Source organism: Podarcis bocagei (genome assembly GCF_964188305.1).
Source record: "Podarcis bocagei genome assembly, chromosome: 13".
NCBI classification, from domain to species: Eukaryota; Metazoa; Chordata; class Lepidosauria; order Squamata; family Lacertidae; genus Podarcis; species Podarcis bocagei.
Window position 1 is genome coordinate 22,476,329 of NC_138138.1, and position 6,368 is coordinate 22,482,696.

The window sequence follows — 6,368 nt, forward strand, 5'->3', positions numbered from 1 at the left end:
TAGAAAGGACTCTGAGAACTGAAAACGGAGATGGTTATACATTAAAATCTTTCAATAAAAATAATTTTTAAAAATGTTCATACAGCCTAATGCACACTTACCTGGGAGTAAGTCCCATTCAACTACATGGGCCTTAGTTCTGAGTAGACACAAATAGGATTGCTCACTTCCTCTCACAGCCTTTGTGGGTGAGTTCAAAGGAAAAATATATGGGGGGGGGAGAGACCATCCAGTTTATATATTTCCTCTGGCTGCATTATCAGAAGTAATTACTTCGAAATCAGTCCCATTCAATTTAGTGAAACTTGCTTTCAGTTGCAAGAAGCCAACGTAGTTTGCTTACATACTATACCTTTACCAAAAACCAAATAAACCAGGGGACACCCCCCCCAATCTATCTAGTCCAGCCCCCTGCGATGCTGGAATCCCAACTAATAGAATTATAGAGCACATTCGAAGCGCATTCTCACGCTCAAAGAATTCTGGGCATTGTAGTTTACTCGTTACGGTTCACAGCAACCCTTCATAAGCCACCGTGCCCAGAATTATTTGGAGAGGAAAGGGAGGGGAGAATATGCTTTCAAATGCGGGCTGCTTAAGTCTCGACTCGGATGCCTGTTTACCCGGAGGAAAGCTCCACTGCAAGAAAATGGGAGAGGTTCCCCAGCAGGCGAGGACACAGTCTGGCATAAATATCGATAGTCGACTTAGCCGAGTTTCTGGCTCAACGATGCAGAACACAGCCCACCCTCGGTGACCTATGAATAACGTGGTCTTTCACAGGCTTCAGTCCTATACCCACTTGTCCCTATTGAGAAAGGGCGGGTTTTTAAATTATCCAGATAAATGCATGCATACATGGCTGGGGAAACCCAGCCAGATGGGCGGGAGATAAATAAATTATTATTATTATTATTATTATTATTATTATTATTATTATTATTATTATTATTATTATTATTATATGCATACATGGGAGCAAGCACCTTAAAAGCAACGGGATTTCCTTCTGAGTAAACATGCACAGTGGTGCACTATTAGTTCCTATAGAAAGCAGGCCATTGGTAGGAATTTGTAACAGCGATCCTCATTATGAGATTCCGTAGAGCAAAGAAAGAGGAATAGAGAGGTGCAAATGTTTGCTCGCCTTAGCAGGTTCTTGTTTTATTCCCCGCACCCTAAGACCCTCTGCAATGCATCACTTGGGAGTTGGGTCTGTTTAGCCTAAAACCTACCACGTGAGTCTAAAAACCTACCTTGTCTCCAATGTACACTGGCTTCTCTTCCATCTCCGGAACGTTCACACGTAGCCCTTTGAGCGACGCGTGCCAATCACCCCTTTAATCCCTGGTCGAAAGCGGAAGAGGGCAATTGCGGGAGAGAGAAAATGAAATGTACAACAGGAATATGAAGATAGATAGGTCACTATGGGCCCAGGCGTGTCTGGATCTCTCCACAACAGCAACAGCAAATTCAGCATCGGGAGAGAGCAACACGCTTTGTACACGCTTGAAAAACGTGTGCAAGTGTTTACACGTCGAAAGGCAGGTGTGCTTACAGCAAGCAGCCAAGACAAAACAAAATATCGGCCAAATTCCCCCCCCCCAAAAAAAAAAACTCCCACCGGATGCTTTATTTTCCAAATCTTGAAATTATTTCGAATTACTGTATTGGTGGCACCAGTTTACATGGAAACGGGTGGATTCTGTTGTTAGATGTGGAGGCGGCACAGGAGGTAAAACAGGAATATCTCCCTTTAATATTTAAAATATTAAAACTAGGATCTCCTTTTAATATTTATTTCGGGACCTTGGAGAGAGCTGTAGAAGATCAGCTGTTAAGCCCCGGAACCGGCTTTCAGATCTGAAGTCCCCCCCCCCCCCGAATATACAGCGGCGTAGTTAGGTAAGGGATCTCTCCCACATGCTCCGTTTAGATGGGAATGTGCTCACTTCCTTCAAAATGAATTAAGCTAGCCTTGCAGGGTGTGTTTTTTTTTTGGGGGGGGCTCCTCCTGTTCATTCTACTGAGTTGGGGACCCTGGATCTCTGTCCCCTAAGTCCTGCCCTGAGGGCACCACTGAGAATGTAAGAAACTCTTATCAAAAGGAAGAAATGACTGTAAGCATGTGCAGAGTGCTTTCCTCTCCCCGCGGAGTTAGCTACATACACTTAGTTGTTAGTTCCTTTTCACACATCTGGGATCAGGGGTGTGTGTGTGTGGACAGTTTCCAGGCGTGGAATGGCAACTCTGAGCCCCAGTACATATCTCTCTTTTTAGATAGGACTCCTGTTGATCGTTCTTGGTTTTTACACAGTCCAAGGTCGGAAAATGTCTCAGATCAAATAAAGGAACGAGGATGAGATCTTGCAACAGCAGGCCACTTTGATCCCATATTTCCTTGGAAGGAAGCCCATTGAATAATAATAATTATTATTAATTATTACTTATACCCCGCCCATCTGGCTGGGTCCCCCCAACCACTCTGGGCGGCTTCCAACAAAACACTAAAATACAATAACCTATTAAACATTAAAAGCTTCCCTAAACAGAGCTGCCTTTAGATGTCTTCTAAAAGTTTGGTAGTTATTTTTCTCTTTGACATCTGGTGGGAGGGCGTTCCACAGGGCGGGCGCCACTACCAAGAAGGCCCTCTGCCTGCTTCCCTGTAACTTGGCTTCTCGCAGCGACGGAACCGCTGGAAGGCCCTTGGAGCTGGACCTCAGTGTCCAGGCAAAACGATGGGGGTGGAGACGCTCCCTTGAATTCAATTGGGTTTCCTCAGTCCCAAGTAAGTGCGCACAGAACAGCAGCCTGAATTCCCAGGTATTTGTATTTTACTTCTATATTTTTTGTTAAATAAACGCGTGCAAGAGTTGGCGTCCTTCTGATGCCTGCCCTGTTATAAAACATCTGGGGGATGTTTTAAGCGACAAGGACCCAGACTGCAAGGTACACAACTCCGACGTCGCCTTTGATGATCGAAGGTTTTGAAAGAGCTGTGGAACTACTGCCATTTACAACGTCGATTTTATTTATGTCTTTATTTCAGAGGATTATTGTATTCCGCCCTAGAAGCAGCGGTCGAGGCGGCTTACGGCAGTTTCAAAAAGGAATGAATAAATAAAGCCTAGTGAAAGCAATGGACAGAACCCGTCCGTAGTTGTTTCTGAATGAAATACAAGACTCATCGCTTCCCATTCCAAGTTTTGCACGCCTGCGTTTCAAAATCAACAATTTAATTAACACACGACTTTCCATTCAAAAAATTATGCACCTCTACTGAAGCCAAGCTGGGCTGGGTCAATAATTATAAGTGTTAAGCCCTGATCCTGAACACCCCACGGAGATACAGTGGAAATGGGGCTTGGCCCCACAGCAGGTCCGGATGACACAGTATACAAGGAATAAACGCCGGTAAATAAAAAAGATACGGTAGCTGTGGATATAGATACAAATTAGTTATAGGTAGATGCGGTTGCATAACGCGGCATTAGAACGAAAATAGCTCCCTTATTCATTTCTAAGAATCGCTTGCAGTTAAGTAAGTTTACTGAAGTAAGTTCCAGGTCGGGTTGTTTCTGTACTGGCCTGAAAAAATTGCAGAGAATACAGAAAACAGGCAAGTGTAGAAGAAAATGCTTGGTTTTGGTGGGAGAAAGAGGTGGAAGCGGAATTTTTTAAAGTGGATTAAACATAAAAGTGAGGCAATCACGTGTTTAATATAAAGCTTTTGCAAGAGGTTCCTGTTTTTCCGCATCTCTGGTTCATTTCAAGGTGGCTTACCTAATAGATCTTCGTTACTATCATTATCATTATCATTAACATCATCAACATAATCTTTTGGGACGTAGAAAAATAACTTGCCCCAAGAACTGAAAATAGAGAGTGCTAAAAGTTTTAATAAGTAATAGTCGCAAGGGACATTTAAACCGACAACACAGTAACTTCAAAGCTTAAGAATTAAGGTGTGTTGTGGGGGAATACCATGTTAGAGGATATTATTATGGGAGATATGCAGCCCATAATTAAGGACAGTTAGAATTAAATGATTGCAACTCAATAGCAATCATTTCAGTTGCGATGAAATGGTTGTAACCAGGAGTGTTTTTTGGGGGGTTGTTTTTTTTTAATAAATAAAACACCTTATGTCAGGGGAGGAAAAGGTACTGACTGTGTTCTGTAAGGAAATGTGGATCTCCAGGGCAAACCTGTGCTACATTAAACAAAAATAAATCAGGAAAATCTTATGCAAACTTTTTTTACAGGTCAGCAACGCTGTCGCAGGGAAAGATTCGGCTCGACTTGTCTTCATTTCTCTCTCCCTCTGGCTGAAATCTGTGCATTGTAAAAACGCAGAGAGACGGGCAGGCGTTTAAAAGAGAACCTCGCGTTCATTTAATAAAAGGAAACAAAAATGGAGATCAAGAAGTTTGCTTTCTTGGTTAACAATTCGTTTAAAGGGAGAAAGAAAGAAAGAGCCTTCGCGTAGGGTTGGAAGCGTCCGTGGCATGTATTGACTGCAAGATTAGCAGCAGTTTAAAATGTGGATTTTTATTTGTTTATTGACCGCTCCTGTTATTTGAAGTCGCGATTAGTGCAAAATGAAGTTAATTGTTGCTAAGCTGTTTAATACTCTCGTCTAGAGAAGCAAGGGGAATGCGTTGTAGTAGAGAGCAACGATCGTTGTTGCTGTTTAAAAAGCTTTATTTATTTGCTATATAATATGCAGCTTGCAATAAGAGACTGACACGATTTCTAAGAACGTCAGCATCTTTTAAATATAACAGGGTTATCTCCCTCGCCTACATTAATCCTCTTTACAACCAACGGTTTAATTTACAGATTCATTTTTCAGAGGTGAGTATTTTGGGACATTATTTTTGTCATCTGGCTGGGTTAAGTGGAACACCACGCCAACACCCTAAAATGGTTTTTTTTCCGCACCAAGAAAAGCCGGCCTCTGCTCCCTGAAGAGGAAGAGCCATGTTGCAACTTAAGAAAACAATAGACGTTAAATTAAATGCATCTATGAGGAAGCTCCTAGGTGTGGTTTTGGTTTTTCTCTTTATTTAAAATAAATGTTTTCAACAGCTATTTTTGGGATTTTCTGCTCTAGTAAGTGGGAAGGTTCTTTTCTCTATTCGGGAAAATTAAAATCAATTACTCCCCCCCCCAGCATTTTACCTAAATAATAATTGTTTTCCCCCTTCTCATTTATCGATATAATTAGCAAGCTGTCTTCGGAATCCAGAGTGGAATTCTCCTGCGCAACCCCCATTGCATAATTGATGGGAACTGCGCAAGAGCTCTTTAAACAGTAACCTCAGGGCTCGTGCACTGCTTGCGCAGGAGAACGTCCTCCTCTCTTTCTCTGTGCCTTTTGCACAGATTCCTGGGAACTGTTCTGGAAAAAAAGGCCCCCCGCCACCTATTTCTCAGCCTAGAAAATTCCACGGGTTGGGAAATTTGCTACAAGGGGGAAAGGAGGAGGGAGAGAGAGAGAGAGAGAGAGAGAGAGAGAGAGAGAGAATGATCTCTCCGGAAAAGGCAACCAGTTTCAAAATCTTAGAAAAACTCTATAAATTCGTGAAAAGAATGCTGTCCTGGGGGGATTACGGCTGTCCAAAAAGCTAAGCTTGTTTCAGGGTCAGTCTTCGACAGGAAACGCTCTGAAGCCCATCGGTGCTCCTTGCCAGCCCCAAACTTTGTGCGGGCCAAAGGCATCGCCTATCCGCCCACACCTCGCCCGGGAAAACACGGGCGGGGGCGGCGTTTGTGGCACCCATAAGATTTCGCTGACCAGCATCGCTGCAGCTGAGACGCGCCCCGCACTCCTCCTATTAATACAGCTTGCTGAAGGCCCTGCTGGGCCAGTGCTGAGTGACTCTGCAGTGGCCCTTCCCACTGGTTTAAAAGGCAAGATGGAGTTTGCACTCTGGGTTAAAGAGATCCCGGGGGCGGGGGACGCGCCATCGTGCTCCCAGAGTGTTCTGCAGAGTTCAGTATACCTCTGAAACATAGCTCCCCAGGCTGTGGGGTGGCAGGCTGTCAATACCATGTTTTTATATGTGTTGGAAGTCACCCAGAGAGGCAAGGGCAGCCCAGTCAGATGGGCAGAGTAACAACAACAACAACAACAATTTATTTATACCCTGCCCATCTGACTCTGTTTCCCCAGCCACTCTGGGTGGCTCCCAGCATAATTATTGATGATGATAATAATAATAATAATAATAACAATGGGCAACAATTTTTTACTTTTTGAATGTTGTCTAGATTTCTACAACTGATTTATGGTATTTTTGCACTGCTGAATCAGGAAATGGCATCTGTTTCTCTCCATCAGGTCAGGTTTACTGTAAACT